We start from the raw sequence: 9,011 nt of genomic DNA on the forward strand, positions 1-9,011 counted from the left end.
AGTAAATTATACCTTAAGGTTCTTGGGGTGTGGTTCGGTGGGCGACCGGAGGCCGTTCGACCCACACTATGTACGGCGATGAAGAAGAAGGGGTCGGAGGCCCTCCCGCGCCGCCGTTGGGTGAAAGTGAACAGCTGCGCCGGTAGTGGATTCCCTCCTTCACCGACGGCAACAGCGTTAAGCCTCCTTCCCTTCCCGGCGGACGGATCCTACCAGCTCTTTGACCAACCATGAGGGGAGAGAGAGAGGCCAACGAAGTCTTGTTTAGATCTGGAGAGGGTGAGAGAGTGTGAAGAGAGCAACTACAAGCGCTGAGGCTCCAGCATGTATATATATACTGGAGAGAGTGTGAAGAGTGCAAAGCCTAGAAAACAAGCGCTGAGGCTGCAGCTTATACGTGATGAGGTGATTATACAGTCACTAGGAGATCGTATAGCTCCGTATCCATCCATTTTGACCACTCAAAGAATCCTCCTAGCACGAACTATGCTCAAGTGTAGTTATCGAACCCGAGACCTCAAGTTTGATGAGCGAACAGGCTAACCAGCTACACAACCCTCCCGTTATGTTCAACGAGAGGAAAATAACCTTTTATACATTCCTTCATTCGTGTGACAAGCATGCCGTATTTTTTGTGTGTGTGGGAGTCATTGGGATTTAAATCATAATCGTGTCATGTGGCTTTGGTGGTAAGACTATCCACAGTGGTGCAAAAATAATGCAGCCTTAGTCACCTTACCTCTCTCCACGTAGTACGTTGGGTCCCACCAGTCATAGGGTGAAACAAACAAATTAATAAGAAAAATTAAAAGCGCTAGCGGTGTATCTTACCTCACACATCTCGCTACTGCTCGGGAACACTGTCCAATTGATCCCTCTGTTCGCTCACGTACTATTTTAAGTGAATCCTTATTATAACATGCACATAATTTTGGGCACTTGTATTCGACCTAAGTCAGTGTGCCACCGTATCTCGTACGACTCCCTCCGTCTAGGTGTAATAAATCACGTTAGAAGGTGCGGCGGGACCAAGGTGCAAGCAGATTGGAGGAGAAGGAGAAACTTGACCGGTCATTCCTCCAATCAAAGCCCTGATTTCTGTCTTTAAACGCAACAATTAATCCAAACAACTAAGAGATGCCATTTTAGCTACCATGCAGGGCCACGTATTAACTCGCATGCAAGCCGACTTTGTTTTCTTGACTGATCAATGCGTAGTTGCGCTCCATGCATCGGGTTTCCGGGGAAGATAACAAGGCAGAGTAAGGAGCGTTTGGTTACATTGCTTAGGCTGGTCATAGTGGTGAGTAACTTGGACTAGTACAACATGCATATGTTACTAGTCTATGTTACTACTACGCGAAGTTTGCCGTCGGAAGCGAGCCGATCTGGCTGTCCTGAGCTAGCAAGGTTTTTCTAGCCCACTCAAGCTAGCTGGCCCACAAAAGCTAAAATATTTTAACAGTTCCAATCGCCTAACCTTGCACTGCTATGATATAAGTTGTTCTTGCTAAGGATCCAAACGCTCCCTAAGTAACAACGCTCGCTAGCAACAAGGCTAGGAGGGGATTGAGATGCGAAGTTAATGGACGACGCCTAAACATTTTGGGAATATCTGATTTCCGTAGGATGACTTAACACCTAGACGGAGGGAGTACTACTCCTCGGTCCAGGTTTGATGGAATATTCGTCACCTCTTCTCTTGTTGTATGTACTCCATTTGTATGTCACTTCTTGTGGCTTCGCACTCGCACAATTTTCCTATTCTATGAACCTGTGTGTGCGTGTGCGTGTGCGTGTGTGTGTTTAACAACATGTGTGTGTTAGAGAGAGCGACAGATCGACCTACTCCTACAGAGAGATGGTGTGTAGTGTAGGATTTTAGCCGTGAGAGTTGGTGCATCCTCTCGTTTCCGGGCGTCCGGTAGGGACAGGCGGACAGCTGCCACGCCCGCTCCTGACCATCCTGGCCCACCCAAAGCCCCTCCATCGCCCGCGCGCGCTTCCCTCCAGAAACGGTCAGCACCGCTCCAAAGAATCGGTGCCGCATTCATGCCCGGGCAGAGCGGACGTGACCTCTCACTGGCGCCTGCGTGGAAGGAAGAAGCAGATTCAAGAGTGATGGTTGCTTCGTCCGTCCAACTTACTGCTGGGTCTATGTGATTTGACGGCTCATTGGTCATTATTATTGAGGTGGTAGGACTGCTGGATGTCCCACGCTTTTTGCGAAAGGAGGTACTACTAGATTACAATTTTCTCCATTCTTACGACAGAGTAGTGCAGGAGCAGTGAAAACACGCATGCTCAGTGATTACATGGCCCACCTCACACTATCACCATATTTTCTGGACACTGTGCGACACCTAACTCTTTACATAGTACTTCCTCCGTTCCTAAATATAAGTCTTTGTAGAGATTCCACTAGGTGGACTACATACGGAACAAAATGAATGAATCTACACTTAAAATGCATCTATATACATCCGTATGTGGTTCATGGTGAAATCTCTACAAAGACTTATATTTAGGAACCGAGGAAGTACTTGTATAGTACGTACTGTAATTTATCAGCGAGATAGTACAATGCTATGAAGCTTTTAGCTTCTGTTACATGTATCTTGCATCCAAGGTTGCCAGTTGCAACATTTCATCAAATACAAAGGAGACTAACATGCATGCTATTGCATCTCAATGATTGACATATCATAGCAAATATGTACTCCCTCCGTTCCAAAATAAGTGTCTCAAATTTATGCTACATACAGAGCAAAATGAGTGAATCTACACTCTAAAATACGTCTATATACATCAGTGTTTGGAGTATGTACTAGTAGTTCATATTGAAATATACTAAAGGACATATATATTCCAAACAATATGATAATCTCTCTAACCAAGGTAGTAGGGACGAGGAGTAAACGGAGGGAGTAGTAAAATTTTCTCCTCGTCCTGCGAGCCACCACGTGCGTGGGCGAGGGAGCGGGCGTAAGGCGTACAGTACTACTACTACTCATGCAGTCCCTAGCCATTGAAACAGAGACAACTAAAGAAAAAAACGATCCATGCGGTCCCTAGCCCTTGAACCGTAAACCCTAACCAGGCTTTAATTTGCTGGCAACGTCGGCGCTTCCTAAGAAATGAAGTTTGCAACCCTTTGACCATCGGATCATTTTGTGCAGTTTCACCAAAATCGTGATGAGCATCCATGTGGCAAAGAAATTGAAGAAGCATGATTAGAATAAGATTACTGGGACTAGTTGATGAGACATAAACTCATCACAAATACAGTACGTAGAAGCAAGTAGAGGTATGTGCGGGGCAAAGAAGTAGAGAAATATCCACATGGAGTGATGTGGGCAGCTGGAGCAGTGGTGCAAGCCAGCTGTAAAGGGAGTTGTACCTGAGGGATGTCGGGACGTAGCTCAACCTAGAGGAGGGCGGCGGGAGGAGGAAACTACCCACGTCGCGGCAGTGAGCAATGGATGAAGGCAACCTCCCCGGCTTTGTGAGAGAGAATGGTGGGGACCCCTGATCGGGACGTGCCGACAGTGGGTTTTCACCGTCGGCAACGGCGACCGCATCTACACTAAGCATCCACTCCTTCCCCCGGCGGACGTGATCCGCCGGGATGTTAGAGATGTCGCCACAGTGGATTTGTGCGAGAGAGTGTGAAAACTGAAGAGAGCAACTCCAGCAAGCAACCGTGTAGGCTCGTCCTGCCTATGTATATAGTGGAGCGGTTTCCTTTTCTCTCCATATGAACCTATTTATATTACATACGTGCCGCTGAAGAAAAAAACTTTATTTATAAATGACGCGGCACCTACTACTCATTCTCCTATAAACCTTGCGCTTGGCATCTCCAAACTATTAACCTTGCGATTGGCTCTTTGCCTCTTCAGGAAGTCGAGCAATAATGGTACTGCAGTATATATCGTTCTGGCTAAATGAGACCGAATGAATTGCTGCACTTCCACCACGTGGCGAGGGTCGAGGGGCGAGGGAGAGTGCGTACTATTACGTCTGTTTCAATATGGACTACATACGGAGCAAAATGAGTGAATCTACACTCTAAAATACGTCTATATACATCAGTGTTTGGAGTATGTACTAGTAATTCATATTGAAATCTAATAAAGGACATATATTCCAAACAATATGATAATCTCTCTAACCAAGGTAGGGACGAGGAGTAAACGGAGGGAGTACTAGTAAAATTTTCTCCTCGTCCTGCGAGCCACCGCGCGTGTGGGCGAGGGAGCGGGCGTAAGGCGTAGTAAGCAAGCTTCACCTCATCCTGCGAGTCACCACGCCCGTGGGCGGGAGAGACGGCGTACTAAGAAAGCTTTTCCTCGTTCTGCGAGTTGACGGGACACATCAAAAGTACTCTAGTGTATAGAGCCTTGCCTGTAAGGTAGGCCCCACATGGTTTGCCTCTTTTTTAACATAATGCGTCAAGTCGCATTTGTTTGTTCACCCATGGTAGACGATCCTCCCTCCATCTAGTGGAAAACCAGTACACGTGTCAAATTACCACGTGGGTTGCCTTTTCGTACAGAAATGAGCTCCACCGTGTACCCACGTGGGTGTGGTTGGGAAAGAGACGGGAGTATGTGCGTCGTGCGTGCACCTCTTTGTTGGGGAACGTAGTAATTTCAAAAAAATTCCTACGCACATGCAAGATCATGGTGATGCATAGCAATGAGAGGAGAGTGTGATCTACGTAGCCTTTGTAGATCGACAACGGAAGCGTTTGGTTGATGTAGTCGTACGTCTTCACGATCCGACCGATCCAAGCACCGTTACTCCGGCACCTCCGAGTTCTTGGCACACGTTCAGCTCGATGACGATCCCCGGGCTCCGATCCAGCAAAGCGTCGGGGAGGAGTTCCGTCAGCACGACGGCGTGGTGACGATCTTGATGTTCTATCGTCACAGGGCTTCGCCTAAGCACCGCTACAATATGACCGAGGTGGAATATGGTGGAGGGGGGCACCGCACACGGCTAAGGAATGATCACGAAGATCAACTTGTGTGTCCATGGGGTGCCCCTTGCCTCAGTATATAAAGGATGGAGGAGGAGGAGGCCGACCAAGGCTTGGTGCGGCCAGGATGTGGAGTCCTACTAGGACTCCAAGTCCTAGTAGGAGTCCACCAAGAGGGGAGGAAGGGAGAAGGAAGTGGAGGAGAAGGAAAGGTGGCCGGCCCCCTTTTCCCTAGTCCAATTCGGACTAGAGGGGAGGGGGGCGCAGCAGCCCCTTGGCCCTTTCTCCTCTTCCCACTAAAGCCCATCAAGGCCCATTGCTTCTCCCGTAACTACCCGGTACTCCGAAAAATACCCAAATCACTCGGAACCTTTCCGATGTCCGAATATAGTCGTCCAATATATCGATCTTTACGTCTCGACCATTTCGAGGCTCCTCGTCATGTCCCCGATCTCATCCGGGACTCCAAACTCCTTCGGTACATCAAAACTCATAAACTCATAATATAACTGTCATCGAAACCTTAAGCGTGCGGACCCTATGGTTCGAGAACAATGTAGACATGACCGAGACACGTCTCCGGTCAATAACCAATAGCGGGACCTGGATGCCCATATTGGCTCCTACATATTCTACGAAGATCTTTATCGGTCAGACCGCATAACAACATCCATTGTTCCCTTTGTCATCGGTATGTTACTTGCCCGAGATTCGATCGTCGGTATCCAATACCTAGTTCAATCTCGTTACCGGCAAGTCTCTTTACTCGTTCTGTAATACATCATCCCGCAACTAACTCATTAGTTGCAATGCTTGCAAGGCTTAAGTGATGTGCATTACCGAGAGGGCCCAGAGATACCTCTCTGACAATCGGAGTGACAAATCCTAATCTCGAAATACGCCAACCCAACATGTACCTTTGGAGACACCTGTAGAGCTCCTTTATAATCACCCAGTTACGTTGTGACGTTTGGTAGCACACAAAGTGTTCCTCCGGCAAACGGGAGTTGCATAATCTCATAGTCATAGGAACATGTATAAGTCATGAAGAAAGCAATAGCAACATACTAAACGATCGGGTGCTAAGCTTATGGAATGGGTCATGTCAATCAGATCATTCAACTAATGATGTGATCCCGTTAATCAAATAACAACTCTTTTGTTTATGGTTAGGAAACATAACCATCTTCGATTAACGAGCTAGTCAAGTAGAGGCATACTAGTGACACTTTGTTTGTCTATGTATTCACACTAGTATTATGTTTCCGGTTAATAAAATTCTAGCATGAATAATAAACATTTATCATGATATAAGGAAATAAATAATAACTTTATTATTGCCTCTAGGGCATATTTCCTTCAGTCTCCCACTTGCACTAGAGTCAATAATCTAGTTCACATCGCCATGTGATTTAACAGCAATAGTTCACATCACCATGTGATTAACACCTATAGTTCACATCGATATGTGATCAACACCCAAAGGGTTTACTAGAGTCAATAATCTAGTTCACATCATTTATGTGATTAACACCCAAAGAGTACTAAGGTGTGATCATGTTTTGCTTGTGAGATAATTTTAGTCAACGGGTCTGTCAGATACAGATCCGTAAGTATTTTGCGAATTCTATGTATACAATGCTCTGCACGGAGCTACTCTAGCTAATTGCTCCCACTTTCAATATGTATCTAGATCGAGACTTAGAGTCATCCAGATCTGTGTCAAAACTTGCATCGACGTAACTTTTTACGATGAACCTTTTTTCACCTCCATAATCGAGAAATATTTCCTTATTCCACTAAGGATAATTTTGACCAATGTCCAGTGATCTACTCTTAGATCACTATTGTACTCCCTTGCTTAACACAGTGTAGGGTATACAATAGATCTGGTACACATCATGGCATACTTTATAGAACCTATGGCTGAGGCGTAGGGAATGACTTTCATTCTCTTTCTATCTTCTGCCGTGGTCGGGCTTTGAGTCTTACTCAACTTCACACCTTGCAACACAGGCAAGAAACCTTTTCTTTGACTGTTCCATTTTGAACTACTTCAAAATCTTGTCAAGGTATGTACTCATTGAAAAAACTTATCAAGTGTCTTGATCTATCTCTATAGATCTTGATACTCAATATGTAAGCAACTTCACCGAGGTCTTTCTTTGAAAAACTCCTTTCAAACACTCCTTTATGCTTTGCAGAATAATTCTACATTATTCCGATCAACAATATGTCATACACATATACTTATCAGAAATGATGTAGTGCTCCCACTCACTTTCTTGTAAATACAGGCTTCACTACAAGTCTGTATAAAACTATATGCTTTGATCAAAGCGTATATTCCAACTCCGAGATTCTTGCACCAGTCCATAGATGGATCGCTGGAGCTTGCTCATTTAGTTAACACCTTTAGGATCGACAAAACCTTCTAGTTGCATCGTATACAACTCTTCTTTAGTAAATCCATTAAGGAATGCAGTTTTGTTTATCCATTTGCCAGATTTCATAAAATGCGGCAATTGCTAACATGATTTGGACAGACTTAAGCATAGATACGAGTGAGAAAATCTCATCGTAGTCAACACCTTGAACTTGTCGAAAAACTTTTGCGACAATTCTAGCTTTGTAGATAGTAACACTACTATCAGCGTCCGTCTTCCTCTTGAAGATCCATTTATTTTCTATGGCTTCCCGATCATCGGGAAAATCCATCAAAGTCCATACTTTGTTCTCATACATGGATCATATCTCAGATTTCATGGCCTCAAACCATTTCGCGGAATCTGGACTCATCATCGCTTCCTCATAGTTCGCAAGTTCGTCATGGTCTAGTAACATGACTTCCAGAACAGGATTACCGTACCACTCTGGTGCGGATCTCACTCTGGTTTACCTACGAGATTTGGTAGTAACTTGATCTGAAGTTACATGATCATCATCATTAGCTTCCTCACTAATTGGTGTAGTAGTCACAGGAACAGATTTCTGTGATGAACTACTTTCCAATAAGGGAGCAAGTATAGTTACCTCATCAAGTTCTACTTTCCTCCCACTCACTTCTTTCGAGAGAAACTCCTTCTCTAGAAAAACTCCAAATTTAGCAACAAAAGTCTTGCCTTCGGATCTGTGATAGAAGGTGTATCCAATAGTTTCCTTTGGATATCCTATGAAGATTTACTTCTCCGATTTGGGTTCGAGCTTATCATGTTGAAACTTTTTTCACACAAGCATCACAGTCCCAAACTTTAAGAAACGACAGCTTAGGTTTCTTGCCAAACCATAGTTTATATGGTGTCGTCTCAACGGATTTAGATGGTGCCCTATTTAACGTGAATGCAGCTGTCTCTAATGCATAACCCCAAAACGATAGTGGTAGATCGGTAAGAGACATCATAGATTACACTATATCCAATAAAGTACGGTTATGACGTTCGGACACACCATTATGCTGTGGTGTACCATGTGGCATGAGTTTGTGAAACTATTCCACATTGTTTTAATTGAAGACCAAACTCGTAACTCAAATATTTGTCTCCGCGATCAGATCGTAGAAACTTTATTTTCTTGTCACGATGATTTTCCTCTTCACTCTGAAATTCTTTGAACTTTTCAAATGTTTCAGACTTATGTTTCATCAAGTAGATATACCCATATCTGCTCAAATCATCTGTGAAGTTCAGAAAATAACGATACTTGCCGTGAGCCTTAACTTCATCGGACCGCATACATCAGTATGTATTATTTCCAATAAGTCAGTTGCTCGCTCCAGAGAACGGAGTCTTAGTCATCTTGCCCATGAGGCATGGTTCGCAAGCATCAAGTGATTCATAATCAAGTGATTCCAAAATCCCATCAGCATGGGTTTTCTTCATGCGCTTTACACCAATATGACCTAAACGGCAGTGCCACAAATAAGTTGCACTATCATTATTAACTTTGCATCTTTTGGTTTCAATATTATGATTATGTGTATCACTACGATCGAGATCCAACGAACTATTTTCATTGGGTGTGTAACCAT

This window comes from Triticum urartu, chromosome 5A (assembly GCF_056163025.1).
Source record: "Triticum urartu cultivar PI428250 chromosome 5A, HENAU_Tu73, whole genome shotgun sequence".
NCBI lineage: Eukaryota > Viridiplantae > Streptophyta > Magnoliopsida > Poales > Poaceae > Triticum > Triticum urartu.